This window comes from Globicephala melas, chromosome 6 (genome assembly GCF_963455315.2).
Source record: "Globicephala melas chromosome 6, mGloMel1.2, whole genome shotgun sequence".
Lineage (NCBI taxonomy): Eukaryota > Metazoa > Chordata > Mammalia > Artiodactyla > Delphinidae > Globicephala > Globicephala melas.
The window spans coordinates 109,974,224-109,989,691 of record NC_083319.1 but is presented as its reverse complement, the minus strand read 5'-3'; the positions used below and the strand labels follow the sequence as shown (position 1 = coordinate 109,989,691).

Sequence of the window (15,468 nt, the reverse complement as noted above, 5' to 3'; positions counted from 1 at the left end):
CTGCATTCCCATGACACAGGCCATTGCGTCACTTCTCCAGGGCACCATGGCCCCTCCCACAGCTACTGAGCATTAGAGGGTCACTGGCAGCTTCCCTCAGCTAGCTCCCATCTCCCGTGCAGTCAGTCTCCTGCACAGGATCTAGGACCTCCAGCTGCGGGCTTGCCTCTCCTGTGTACCTTCCTTTCCCTCAACAAACTCTGGGAGCTCCATTATTTACCAAAATGCTATCGTATTCTCTGCTTCCACGGGCTGGCCCAGCCAACTCTCAAGCTTTGGAATTCTCAGAAGTGACTCACACAAATGCTCACTGTGTCACCCAAACTGTGTGTGTCTGGGGAGTGGAGAGGGGTCACATACCAGATTCTCCAGGCAGTCCCCTGGAAGACCTGTTCTCTAAAGAGATCTCCTCCTGCCCCTGTTCCCCAAAAGGAAGAAGGTGAGACACGTAGAACAACTCACTCCAAAGCAACCTGCAAGGTTCCTTCCCTGATTTCCCACGCCTGACCTTTTCATACGATTGATATGAATGAAACGTATAACATTATCTCACCAGCCTCGCCCAACTTCTCTCCTGCAAGTTCTACGTGGTAATATTTGACACTTCAGCTAACATGTCATTTTAACATCCTGATAATGTGTATATAAATATAGATAGTAATACGTGTATTAATACATATACCTAGACATATGTATACAGGCTGTCTAAACACAGAACTAAATGAGTCACTCACATCATACACATATACACATAAGGTCCAGTCCGTTACAGTAACTGTCACGGCTGTGTGGTTCAGGAAGAGAATGAGTCCATCTTATAAATTATCTTCTCTCGGTGCCTTCAAGAAAGAAGAAAAAAGCAGCACGTTTCTCCTCGAGGTAAATCCACAATAAAAACAGGCTAACAGGAAAAAGCTCATGGAAGGCTCTTATGTGAAGGACTGAAATGCCAGACCCTCAACTCCTTCACCTAAGGAGGAATAAGACAGATATTATGATCATGAGAGAGGGAACAACGACGAAGAGTTATATAGCAATAGTTTTACCATGAACACATAAACGGGCATGTTGAGTTATGTTCCAATAGATACGTTTAGTGCTTTGGGCCAGTGGTAAAATACTGATGTATTACAAAGAGGAAAACATAATAACTTTTCATTTATTTGCCTCAGTGAAGATTTTCTTTTTTTTTCCGAAAAGGGTACACCAAACACTGATAAGAAGCAGTTGACACCTATGATAGATTACAAGCATGCAGAGACTCTTTTTTTTTTTTTAACAACTTTATTGGAGTATAATTGCTTTACAATGGTGTGTTAGTTTCTACTTTATAACAAAGTGAATCAGTTATGGAATACAGAGACTCTTAATGAGTCCAGGACTCCTGAAACTGCATAAAAGATTACTGAGCAGGGGCTTCCCTGGTGGCGCCGTGGTTGGGAGTCTGCCTGCTGATGCAGGGGACACGGGTTCATGCCCGGGTCCAGGAGGACCCCACATGCTGCGGAGCAGCTGGGCCCGTGAGCCATGGCCGCTGAGCCTGCGCGTCTGGAGCCTGTGCTCCGCAACGGGAGAGGCCACAACAGTGAGAGGCCTGCGTACCACAAACAAACAAAAAAAAAACAACATAAAGGCAAAGAACAAATGGTGGAGAGGGTGTGGAGAAAAAGTGAACCCTCCTACACTGTTGGTGGGAATGTACATTGGTGCAGCTACTATAGAAAACAGTACAGAGGTCCCTCAAAAAACTAAAAATAGACTTACCATATGATCCTGCAATCCCACTCCTGGGCATATATCCAGAGAAAAATATAATTCAAAAGATACATGCACCCCTATGTTCACTGCAGCTCTATTTACAATAGCCAAGACATGGAAGCAACCTAAATGTCCATCAACAGATGAATGGATAACGAAGATGTGGCTCATGTATGTACAATGGAATACTACTCAGCCAACAAAAAGAATGAAGTAATGCTATTTGTGGCAACACGGATGGACCTAGAGATTATCATACTAAGTGAAGTAAGCCAACCAGAGAAAGACAAATATCATATGATACCACCTATATGTGGAATCTAAAATATGACACAAATGAACTTATCTATGAAACAGAAACAGACTCACAGACATAGAGAACAGACCTGTGGTTGCCAAGGGGGAGAAGGGGTAAGGGAGGGATGGATTGGGATTTGGGCATTAGCAGATACAAAGTATTATATATAGAATGGATAAACAAGAAGGTCCTACTGTATAGCACAGGGAACCATATTCAATATCTTGTGATTAAACCATAATGGAAAAGAATATGAAAAAAAGTATATATGTGTATAACTGAATCACTTTGCTGTACAGTAGAAATTAACACAACACTGTAAATCAACTATACTTCAATAAGTTTTTTTTAAAAAAACGTAAAGGAATGTTGAAAGATATTGATAAAACGAAGGGGCTTTGTAACTAGTTCAGTGGCTAATGACCAAAGATGCTAACTTGAATGGATATAAATGGAGAGAGTTTGCTATCATTTATTTACTCACTACACATGTACAGATGCACTGTTGATAGTTTTCCACTGAAGCAGGATTCCTTCATTGTCTAGTTGGTCCAGGACTCCAGAGTAGGCATGGTTTACCTGGTGATGAGAATAGGAAAAGGTCAGCCTGCTTTCCACGGTCCAGCCTCTAGGGGACAACCAGTTGACCTTTCCCAAAGGAACAGGCAGGGGCATTGGGGTGAGGTTCTAATCTATTACTTTGCTTCCTGCAAAACTTATTAGCACTGATGGCATCTAGACACGCCTCTTCCTTTTGAAGAGCAGGGTTTCCAAGCTGCTTTACAAAGGCAGACAAAGCAGGTAAGAATGATTTCCTAACAAAGACGGTTTTTTAAATATCAATTTGAGATATTGCCTCAGACAGGCAGGCTATCTGTGAAAAGAGGGGAGCCATGTCTGGTTTTAGCAGACAATGTAACAGTCTGTTAATCCCCTCTGTTTACCATAAGAAGGAAAGAATTGTTACATATGGGACTCCAGGAGCCTGAGGCCTCATGGAACATGCCCCAAAACCTTTACCTAAGAAATAGAAATCCATCAATCTGGCTTATGTAAGTAGATTTTATCTTCTTGTAGAGACGTGTGGGTGCCCTTTTCTCATATCATTCATCTTATTTATTGATAAATTTTCAAAGAAGATTGAAGATGTGTTCATTGATTCCAGCTGGATAAATTGGCTTTTCGTTAATGTGTTTTCCTCGGTGGAGAGTTGTGTTAAAGAACAGGGGCCAAGCATGATGAGCCTTCAATCAGACCTCAGATAGTCACACATTGGTGAGGCTGGATCATTAGTCATGTAGACAATTAAATTCAATACAGAGAGTAGTTGCTATAATTATTGGTAGCAGGCAAGCAAGCAACTGAAATTGATTCAGGCTAACTTAAGAAAAAGAACTTGATTTCTGAGAAGGCTATGGCGTTTCTTACAGAACCTAGGGAAGAATACAGCGTCATAGCGTCCAAGGCAGGAACCAAGGCAGATCTGGGACTCTCATTAACAGGAAATAGTGGGCACTGTCTCTGGAGTCCTGCCATCAGGAGGACCTCTGTCTTCAGATGACTCTTCCCAAGTTCAAATTCCCGGGAAAGAAAATCTTGGCTGGGCTTGAGTCAACCTTTGAACCTTAGCTATGGTAAGGGCAACAGGCAATCTGATTGACAATCTGATGTGGGCATCAAAGAATGGAGCTTCCATAAAAGAAAATTATCGCCAGGTCTCTTTCCCAGAATAAAAGACAAGGAACAAGCAATAATAACAGATATCCACTTGCAAAGATTGTACGTTGAAACAGGTCCACTGTGTTTTTAGTTTGAACTTTGCACGTTAATAATAAGGTTCCAATGCTTGGATTGGGTGACAGGTTCATAGGTGTTCATTTCTCATTGTGTGAATAAATTAGAGCCAAGCACAGACCAATGATAACACTGTGTTATGAAGTATCAATTATAATTTAATACCATCCTATAAATCTGAGGTACAAAACAAACAAAATGAAATAAACAAAATCAGCAATGCTATCCTTTTTTTTTTTTTGCGGTATGCGGGCCTCTCACTGTTGTGGCCTCTCCCGTTGTGGAGCACAGGCTCAGCGGCCATGGCTCACGGGCCCAGCTGCTCCGCGGCATGTGGGATCTTCCCAGACCGGGGCACGAAGACGTGTCCCCTGCATCGGCAGGCGGACTCTCAAGCACTGCGCCACCAGGGAAGCCCCAGCAGTGCTATCCTTAATATCACATGGAAAAATCCAAACTGAGCAGGTGTGTTTTGAATACTTAGGACAATCTATTTACTGCTCTCTCTGGATAACAGTATGTTAAGTAACGAGGTGATCATGCGGTCAGAAAATTCTTCTAATTCAGATTCCTCCCACTGCGCCCTTAATCACAAATTGCAAGTTTGTCTTAGCTATGCTAAGTCTTCAGATCTTACATATCAATGTTGGAATGAGCTTGTCCAATTTAACATGTACACACGTGGGCACAAAACCTATTGGAACTTTTATTGGCATTGTATTGAATCTACAGATCGTTTCAGGAGACTCAACGTTTGTGTGATTATTTAATTTTCCAATTCGTGAACACTCTTTCACACCTCTTTTCATTCTGTCTCATCCTATTTTATCCTACCTCTCCATTTATTAAGTCAATTTCAATACGCTTCTGTGATATTTGTACTTTTCTGTATAGAGGCCCCTGCAAAATATATTAGATTTATTCCTCAGGAGCTGTATAGTTTGTGTTGCCATTATAAACGGTGTCTTTTCCTTTAAACTGTTCTTTCTAAATGTTTGTTACTTGTGTATAGATATGACGTTGACTTTTGCTCAGTTAACTGTCTTGCTAAATACTTCTCTCATTTCTAGTTACTTGCCCGTAGAGTCTTGCTTGTTTTATGCATACAAGCAAATCATTTTCAAAGAATCATTTTTTTATTTCCTCTTTTCAAATCTTCTGCTTTATTTTTTTTATCACACTGACTAGAATATTGCACTGACCAGAATATAAGATAATGTTAAAAGCAATAAAGCAGTGAAAGTAGGTATCTTTGGTCCTGAATTTTAAAAAGAATGCTACTTACAATTTTCCATTTAGAATAATGTGTGTACACTACCAGTTAAGAAAATTAGCCTGTGTTACAAGCTTCCTTTATATCATGAATGAGTGTTGAATTTTTTGGATGCTTTTTCTACATTGATTGAGATGATCTTATGATTCTCCATCTTTTAATTACTGTGGTCATTGAAAATGGCAGAATTTAAAAATGATTCCATATGTACATCCTTGGGGCAAGCTCAATTTGGTCATGATATAGTTATCTTTTTATACACTTTGTTTTTGTTTTTTTTCTTTTTTTTTTTTGCGGTACGCAGGCCTCTCACTGCTGTGGCCTCTCCCCTTGCAGAGCACAGGCTCCGGACGCACAGGCTCAGCGGCCATGGCTCACGGGCCCAGCCGCTCTGCGGCATGTGGGATCTTCCCGGACCGGGGCACGAACCCGTGTCCCCTGCATCGGCAGGTAGACTCCCAACCACTGCGCCACCAGGGAAGCCCTTTTTATACACTTTGAGTTTGGGGTTGTAAATATTTTCTATTAGAAAATTATACCTACTTTATACTTTATAGAAAATTATACCTACTATATACTTTATAGAAAATTATACCTACCTAATTAATATTTTTATCTCATCTCTGGTTTTGATATCAAGATTAAATCTGTCTTTTACAATGAATTGGGAATGGTGAATTATGAGATTCTAGTGATGTGATCTTTGAAAATGTGGTAGAACTCACTCATACGATCACCTAGAATGGATGTTTTATTTGCAGATGTTTTGAAATAGTTACAGGACTATTAGGAGTCTACTGCTTCTTGAGACTGTTTTGAAAGTGCTTCTTTCTCAAAGATTTTGTCCACTTCATGCAAGATGGACACCCCCCCTCCTCCCTAAGGTTTGTGTATTTTTTTGGTCATTTAGAAATCAACTTCTGACACTATTGAATTGGTCTATTTTTTCATTATTATTTCTCTGCCACTATCTACTTCCTTTCTTTAGGTTTATTTTTATTTCTTTTAAGAGCTTAAAGTTGGACATTTATCTCATCGATTTTTAGCTTTTGTCCTTTTCTAATATAATCATTTAAAATGACAAGTTTCCACTGAAGCTCCTTTCCACTTTTGCTGATGGATGCCACAAGTTTTTGTATGTAATTTTTTCATTTTCTTTAGTTCTAAGTGTCTTTAAAATTTCCACCAAGGGGCTTCCCTGGTGACACAGTGGTTGAGAGTCCACCTGCCGATGCAGGGGACACGGGCTCGTGCCCCACTCCGGGAGGATCCCACGTGCCACGGAGCGGCTGGGCCCGTGAGCCATGGCCACTGAGCCTGCGCGTTCGGAGCCTGTGCTCCTCAACGGGAGAGGCCACGACAGTGAGGGGCCTGCGTACCGCGCAAAAAAAAAAAAATTTCCATCAAGATTTCCTCTTTGACCCATGACTTACTTTTAAATGCATTTTTAAATTTCTAAATATATGAAGATTTATTGATTGATTTATCATAACTTTTAACTTAATTGCTCTGAGGTTAGAGAATATGGTGTATATGACCCTATTCTGTCAAATTTATTAAACATTGATTTATGGACTAGTATAGTACCAGTTTGGTTTTAACTCAGAAGACGTGTAGTCTCTATTTGTTCAACAAATGTAAAAGATCAAATATACAAAAGTACGTTCTGTATTTGTATGTTAGATGAAACTTGACAACTGTGCTGCTCAGAATTCCCATATATTTGCTGATTTTTTCTCTGCTTTATTTATCAATAGCTGATAAGATTGCATTTGAGTTTCCTACTATAATAGTATTGTTGAACATTTCTCCCTGTACTTTTATCACGAATTCCTCTTATCACAGTTTGAGGCTGTATCATTAGCTATTGTTACAATTTTTCTATCTTCATGGTATGTTGAAACTTTTATCATTAAGCAGCAGATGCCTTTGCCTTAGAATTGACAAATAGTAATTACAAGCAATGTTTTATGGGCCTGGGGTCTATTTGACTGAGAGACCTTTTTCTATCCTTCATTTTCAATTTTTCTGTGCTTATACTTCAGGTATCTCCTATAGGCAGCATGTGGCCAGTTTTTAGATCGATCTGACAATCCTTGTACTTTAAATGGCAAAATTAGTCCACTTTTACCTACTGTGATTACTGACACATTTAAACTTCTTCCATCTTACCTTTTTGGTCCTTTTCTCCTGCTTTGTCTTTCTTATTTCTCTTTTTGGAACTTTTAAAAGTTGTTTGATTGTATGTTTATTTTTTCCTATTCTTTCTCCCTAATTGCTGTGAGTTTACACATTTAAATTTTTGTTCTTTTAGTGATTATCTGTGAAATATTAACAGTCTACTTAAGAGGATAAATTCTAAATTAAACAGTTTGGACCCCTCTCTCAAGGAAAACAAAACCTTAAGACAACTTTAATCATAATACTGTCATTGTCCAATATTTTCAGTCTTTTTTTAATTCCCACTATTCATTATTTCATAGAGGTCTTTTTTGTTTGCACTTAGAATTCATGTTTGCCATATTGTGCTATATGTATACATTTCTCCATGCATAAGAAATCATCCTCTGGGATCATTTTTCTACTTTATAAAGTATGTTATTTAGAGGATGTCTCCAGGTGATATATTCCAACAGGTCTTTTTCCTTTATTTTGTGTTAAAATTTCTCAATCCTCATTCTTGAAATGTTGTTTTGCTGGATACAAAGTCTAGTCTGACATTTATTTTCAATCCATATTTAAGGATATTGTTCCACCATCTTCCGGCTTCTTCGTTGCTGCTGAGAAGATCCTTTCATTCTAATTGTCTTTTTTGTGTTTCTTTTTGTTTGTGATTTATTATTTCTCTCTGGCCATTTTAAAGAATGCTTGGCTTTGGCATTCTGCAGTTTCACTACTCTGTGTCTAGACATGGATTTCTTTTTCTCTTTGAAATGCATCATGTCCCCCAGATCTGTGGGTACATGATGTTCTTGGAATATCACAGCCATTACCTTTTAAAATCCATTTCATCTGCTTTCTCTCAATTATTTGTACCTAAAATTTGATATAGGTTATTGTTCCTCATTTTACCTTCCATGTCTTTTTTTTTTTTTTTTTGCGGTACGCGGGCCTCTCACTGTTGTGGCCTCTCCCGTTGTGGAACACAGGCTCTGGACGCGCAGGCTCAGCGGCCATGGCTCACGGGTGCAGCCGCTCTGCAGCATGTGGGATCCTCCCGGACCAGGGCACAAATCCGTGTCCCCTGCGTCGGCAGGCGGACTCTCAACCACTTTGCCATGGGAAGCCCCTCTTCCATGTCTTTTAATCCTTATTTAATGATTTCTAACTCCTTATCTCTCATGGAGAACTACCAGTAAATCACTCAGGTGATTCCTCCTGCTCACTAATGCTCTTTCAGCAGTGTCTGTCATGCCATTTTCCTGTATTAAATTTTTGCTGTCAGCAACTGTATTTCTCACTTCTTAATGTTCTGCTTTTTAAAAAAAATCTGTCTGCATTCCTGAAATTTTCATGCTGTATATTCATCTTTTTACTTATATTCTTTATTTCTTTGAGCATTTAGTACAGAGCCTCTTAGCATGCACTACCTAAACATTTCCACATCTGTAGATCTTCAGGGTATGAAGTTGTTGTTTTGTGTATGATTGCCTCTGTTGTGAGTTTATCGCTCCCCACTGCTCTTTGTTCTGTCCCAACACATGCCGTCGGTTACAAATTGTTCTGGTTTCTTCAGATGGAAAACATTTTTCAAAAAACTCCTCAACTTTAAAAACTTACTCAGAAGATTCCAGCAAGTAGGTGTGGAGTATTTATGACACCAAGAGTATACCAGGGCAATTCAGTACCCACACGCCTCTTGAAATCACTTGGGTAGCCCTATTGCTGATGGGTTGCCTGTCCTCAGTACCTAGGAAAGACAGAAGATTAAGTCATATACACTGCACCCATCAAGGCATAGCTGATGTAACACACATGGGTTAAAGAGGAGGGAAGAGTTGCTTAAGAAATCTATTCTCAGTTAACAAATCGTAATGGCCATTCGCAAAACATTTTAGTTAACTGTCGTTAAAGACAAAATTACTCGGGCACCTGTGAAAACAGTAAGGAAGATTTTATCCAGGACTGTTGTGTTGGGGGCCAAGACTATTGCAATAGGGAGAAATACTGAGTTCAGTTTCAAATGCAGCAAAGACAGCTGGTGATCTACAGCCAATGAGCAGAGGGAAGGGGTTAGTGGGTGGACAATCACTAACAGGAGACATCAAGGGTGGGGGAATTCTTGCCAATCCTTCTTACTCGAGGGTGGGGAGATTCTCAATGAACTGACTTAGCAGAATTTTTGCTACGACTTGGCTCTGCAGGCCCAGCAAGATCGGGGCTGAGGTTAAGACCTAGTCATGAAGAGGACCCAGAGGAGCTTGGCTGAAATCTGGTCAAGAAAAGAATCTTTGTCACTGGGCTTGCATTTGAGAAATATAATTCTTCCCACCCTAAAAAGGTAGCTTCCAATAGAAGTGTTTATAATGGTTATAGTCTAGGTGATGGCTGGGCATTTCCCTACCAAGGTACAAGAAAGATTCTCTAATTGGTGGTTAAGGATGGTAGCTCTGACACCAAATGGCCTGGGTTCCAATTCTGATTCTGCCATTTTCCAATTCTGATTCTGCATTTCCCTACCAAGGTACAAGAAAGATTCTCTAATTGGTGGTTAAGGATGGTAGCTCTGACACCAAATGGCCTGGGTTCCAATTCTGATTCTGCCATTTACCAGCTGAATGACCTTGGAAAATGACTTAACCCGATTCTGCTTCAAGTTCCTCATCTGCAAAATGGGACGAGTAGTAACACCCACTTGCAGGGGGATTTTGAGAGTAAACAATTTAATGTATGTCAAGGGCCTGGAGCAGTGCTTGCTGCATAGTAGACCCTACGTGATTTTAGACAAGTTTAGCTTTTTAAGCTTCTGGTTGACTTCATTTATCAACCTTTAAGCTTCCTTCAAGCTTTTGGTCTAAATTCCTTCACCGGTTTCAGTGAAAACATCTAAGTCTGATCATATCTTAATTTTATAGCTTCTGCTGAATTGTCACAAAGCAGGCAACATGCTTCTGTAAAATCTTCATCTGACTTTTCTTTCTTCAAAACCAATACAGTTTCAAACTCTTTACCTCTTATTCTCTTTACCAGAGACGTTTAGGGACCAACTTTCATAACTGAGTATGCCTTAGGGATCTCGTCTTCCACCCCAAGTGGGGTTTTAAGGCATTTCTTCTTGGGAAAGAAATGCAGAGCTCTTCAAAAACAGACATTCTTCTGAATACAATGTGTCCTATCTTCTATTAGCTTGTACTATGTATGTCCATTACTCCTTCATTTTACGCAAGTGTTTTCATGTCCACTTACACGGTCTTCTGTCCTCGTCAGAGGCCCTGCAGCCCCTCTCCTTCCCGCCTGTGAGATGGAGCATCTCATGCTCACACTGCAGAGCCCGAGACCTGATGGGACTCAGCAGGAGTGGGCACAGTCCTTGGCGACACTCCCTGAAAAGGGAGAGGTGGCAGAGAGCAAGGGAAGTGAGTCAAACAGAAATCACAGGACACAGTGCCTTTAGCCAGTTAAAAGGTTATAAACAGCAAAACTTTGCAAGAGAAGTTACTGAGGTAAGATGTTAAGAGCACAGATTTTAAAGGTGAACATACCTGAGTGTGAATCTTGGTTCTGCCACCAAGACTTGCTGGGATGTGTCCAGCAAGCTCTGGCTACATCATTTCTCTATCAGTAATGACCATAAAATACTGTTGGACTAGAATGCTGGGATCTTTAGAGTGTGCAGTACACCCGTGTCTTGGGGAGATTTAAAAGGTTCCCCTGTCTTTATTTATGAGAATGTATATTTGAAAACTTCTTAACTCTTATGATACATGTGCATTTCAGTTACAGCTTTTTTCCCTTAGATAACGGTCTAAGAAATTTAGTATTGTTATCTCCTGCATTAGCCAGGGTTCTCCAAGAAAACAGAACTAACAGGGTGTGTGTGTGTATACATATGTGGAGAGAGAGAGAGAGAGAGAGAGAGAGAGAGAGAGAGAGAGAGAGGGAGGGAGGGAGGGAGGGAGGGAGGGAGGGATTTTAAGGGATTGACTCACACAATTATGGAGGCTGGCAAGTCCAAAGACTGTAGGAAAAGTTGGCAGGCTGGAAGCCCAGGGAAGAGCTGATGCTGCAGTTCAAGTCTGAAGGCTCTCTGCCAGCAGAATTTCCTCTTGCTGGGGGAGATCACTGTTTCGTTCTATTCAGGCCTTCAACTGATTGGACGAGGCCCACCTACATGATGGAGGGCAATCTGCTTTACTCAGAGTCCGCCAATTTAAATGTTAACCTCATCCAAATGACACCCTCACAGAAAAATACAGAATAATGCTTAACTGCATATCTGTGTTCTGTGACCAAGCCAAGCTGACATATAAAATTAACCATCACATCTCCTTCTTATAAGAAAGTAATATGGAAATATGCTCACCAAATCATAAAGTTGCCTCAAGCCAGAAACCAGGGATTCTAGACCCATTCTGTCTCATCAGCCGCTGGAGCCTGTTCATGGTCCTCTTAAATGGATCTCAGATCCATCCCTCATCATTGACGATGTCTTAGTTACACCTGTCATCACCTCTTACATGTATAAATGCAATATTGTTGACTTTTTAAACTGCAGATCTCTTCCCAGCTAGACTCACATCCGAGTAGAGAGAGCTGTTCCAGGAGACAACTGAGGGACAGAGATCATGTTTTGTTAAAGTCACCCTTCCCTCTTTCCATCTCTTTTCATCTTCTTCCTGCCACCTTCCCTTCTCTGTCTCAGCTCCCTCATTTAGATCAAGCTTGCAAGTTCCGACTATCTCTTCACTAAGCCCCCCAGAGGAAAACGCCCTACTTGGCTTCCTCTTCCAGCCCTACATGCATGAAAACAGTATTTGTAAATGATAATGAATAATGTTATCCCTTAGGGCCACGTGTGAGACCAACAGGTTAAAAATAAAAGCTGTCTTTTGTCACGTAACTAGCGGCTTTGTAAGTGTGATCTCTTTACTAAGATTTCAAGTGCCCAGAGGTCAAAGGCTACCATGTATTCCCCACCGTGCTCAGATTGGGGTCAGGCATTGATGAGTTGCCAGTAACCTTTTCCTAATTAAAGGAATAAGGGGAGACAGAATGGTAGGACACAGACCAGGGACTGTGATGCCAGATACACACACACACACCTGCTTGCTAATTCGGGTTCTATTTCTTAACTACTGGCTCTTGGGCAAGTAAATTCACTGATCTCAGCCTCATCTACAAAATCAGAACAACGATCCTGACACCCACCTGGCAGGGTAGGGAAGGACTGAGTACAGGGAGCCACATCTGGCCGTGTGGGCTGGGCACCAGATAACTTCACAGGGAGCCATTCACACGGGTGGTTGACGGGGGGAACTCTGCCTGCCACTGTAATCTGACACCCCTATTTGAACAAACTCTTCCATAGGATGCATTTGGGCCCTGCCCTGTTCACACCAGTCTCTGAGTAGATGTTAGCCCCTTTCCTCGCTCCTTCCTTCTATCAGACAGTGTCAATTGGTTGTAAATGATAATTTAGGGTAATACGTAAGGTTTCAGTCATGCAAAACGTGTGATCTCGGAAATCCAAACATGCATCTGAAAAACAGATAAAATATATTTTGTATGAATCTTCCCCAAAAGGCCTGCATTTTTTCATGCTGACCGTGAAAAGGTACCCATTAAAGAAAAGGAAGTTAATTCCACAAGCTGCTGAGCACCAGCCTACTGGAACCCATCTCTGTTCTGTGTCACGTTTCACTCCACTGCGCCGACATTGGTTTTCAAATAGACGTAAAAGAGAGAAAGGCTAGAAATGAGGAGAGTTCCATTGTGTGGGGGCCCACACTGCATTAGCTGCACCTGTTTTCTGAGTCTGCAACCCCTCCAGAGCTCATGCAGGGAGCTGGACCCTTTCTGCGTCTCAGGGAAGTAGCACAGGCAGCCGTGAGAAGTCCCCATCAAGGGTGGGACATCACCGATATGATGCCTGATATGTCTTACAACACACGGCTTCTGAACAAAATCAGACTCTGCTATATTAGAGAAGATGACCCAATGAATGTCAAGCAGTATGCAGCTTTATAAAGTATAAAATGCCTGAAATACTTGCTGACTCGGGGATCAATCATTATTGAATTGCTGTATTCTGAATTCCTTTTCAACCATTGTTTCTAATATAATCACAGTCTTAACTTACCAAAGGAAGAATAAAGAAAAGGTGTTCAAATGGAAAATAGGATGAGCAAAGTGAAGTAGAGGATACAGAAGTGGGAAACAGGTAGGACAGAATCAACTCTTTCTGCAAACCGCTCAGCCAGTGCAACCATGCAGATTCAATTAATTTGGTTATAGTTCAGGGGTTTATGGACAGAACCCTGCAAAAATCAATACGTAGGCCTTTTAAAGTTACTGGTTAGAAACTCAGTATCAGGAAAGAAGCAAGATAGGTGGCGGGGGAGAAGAGCGGAAAGGCCTACTGATAGCAGTGAGCGAATATAAGGGCCATCACAATAAAGGGTTTCCACATCTTGCATCTTAACGTGATAAAAATCTGATTCAAATGTAAAATATATTTTAAAAGGACCGGAACACTTAAGTATGCTATTGATATTTCTGATTCTCCACAGTATCACTTTTTTCACCACTACTAAAATTGACAACACCACGTCCGACATTAGTCCCAAGAAAGGGCGGAAATTCACCAAATCCTGTATAACAGGTCAGTAAGAGCCATTAAAGCCTTCTGGTTGCAGACTTACAGAGAATATCTAATGATTTCAAGCAAAAAAAAAAAAAAAAAAAGCATTTGTGGATCTACTATTTGAAGCCAGACTATTTATTTTCTTGTATTTTAGTTTTTAGGCTCTGCTGTGATTCAGACTGGCTCCTCTATCACGCAGAATTCAGAAAAACTCACATGTGCATTGTTGTTTTACAAAGGTAGTGAGGAAGCAGCATCAGTGGGGTGTGTGTCTGTGTTTGTATAGGAGAACCAGTGTTGTTATGTTTCTGTGATCTCTCTCTCTTTGTTTCTCTTAGAAGGAGAAAGGCCCGCGTACAGGTTCTGCAAACAGCAGACAGAGATACTGAACTAAGGGTGAAAGGAAATAAAGTCTGTGAGAGCGTTTTGAGGAGTACCACGGTGCTCTCCAAATGTAAGCAAGAAGTACTATTGTGTGGTTATGGTTATTACTGCCATCGTTTGTAAGGAACCAGAAGAAAGCAAACGTATGTCTTTTCTATTCCGAGAACAGTTGTTCAGGCCCATATTTTTCCAACATTTCGGTACACAGTTAATTTCGTTATAAAAAGGCATTTTTAATGAACAGTTCTGTTTAAATACAGGGCTTGATTCATTGGCTACTTTTCTAATAAGAAAGATAACTGAATAGTCCTGTTTGTGGCTATGAGAGCCATTTTCACGGACAGATCAGGCCCTGCTCCTGGTGTTGGGGCTTGAACACCTCTGTAGAAAACATAGGATGATCACACATGACTTTGTGAATTCCTGTAAACGAACTCAGTATACTATGTTACTCCATCAACTAATCACTTAATGACAAACCGAGGTAATAAGTCCCCCCAAATTCCCGGTACTTTGTACTTTATCCACAGATTAGCATTCAGGTGCTGTGACTGGTATGTACAAAGAGATCACGTGGACATTAACAACTATTCCGGGACAGTTGTTTACAACTGGGACCATCCCCCTCCACTCCACCCCAGCTTATGGGACACTGGCCATCTTTGGAGACATTTGTGATTGTCACAGCTACTGGGGGAGGTACCAGTGGCTGCGAGTGAGACCAAAGAATGCTAGCAACCACCCCTATACACACTACACGCAGGGCAGTCCACAGCACAGAGCAGTTTGGAGTAGCTGGTTCCAAGATGTCAGTAACGCCTCCAATGCCATTCAAAGTCTGGTTCCTGGATCAACTGCCCATCCTTCCAAACCAGGTCCATGACAAGATAAGCAGCTTGCACCAGAATGTAAACCAATGATGTCACAGAGCGGTCCAGCTGACACTGTTCACGCTAAGACTTTCTCGGTGAAGGAAACAATACATTGATTTACTTTCTGACTTAAGCTCCTTATCTCCTGGATGACTGGTGCTTTGAGTAGTGTTGCTTCTGGCCACACGTTCCCAATGACCCCTCCTGGTCATCTTTGTTCATTCCCATAAGCTGGCCCAAGATTTTTCAGGGATAAATAGTTTCCTGGACCCATGGGTAGGCCCCA

General features: G+C 41.2%; 1 protein-coding gene and 2 long non-coding RNA genes across 5 annotated transcripts in view; 1 reads left to right on the top strand and 2 right to left on the bottom strand.

The window, feature by feature from the left end:
* Nucleotides 1–15,468, top strand: part of GALNTL6 (polypeptide N-acetylgalactosaminyltransferase like 6) — a 1,150,777-nt gene that overhangs the window by 853,090 nt on the left and 282,219 nt on the right. The window lies entirely within an intron of this gene.
* Nucleotides 319–9,027, bottom strand: LOC132597516 (uncharacterized). The gene is made up of 3 exons (XR_009564436.1): nt 8,904–9,027; nt 2,541–2,635; nt 319–839 (listed from the first exon to the last, which is right to left on the bottom strand). It is a non-coding gene; the product is annotated as an uncharacterized lncRNA (long non-coding RNA).
* LOC132597515 (uncharacterized) overlaps nt 11,295–15,468 on the bottom strand; it is a 36,592-nt gene continuing 32,418 nt past the window's right edge. Inside the window, exons 3-4 of the long non-coding RNA XR_009564435.1 lie at nt 11,647–11,892; nt 11,295–11,450 (exon numbers count right to left, since the gene is read on the bottom strand). This is a non-coding gene — a long non-coding RNA (uncharacterized lncRNA). The remainder of the gene's footprint in view (nt 11,451–11,646; nt 11,893–15,468) is intronic.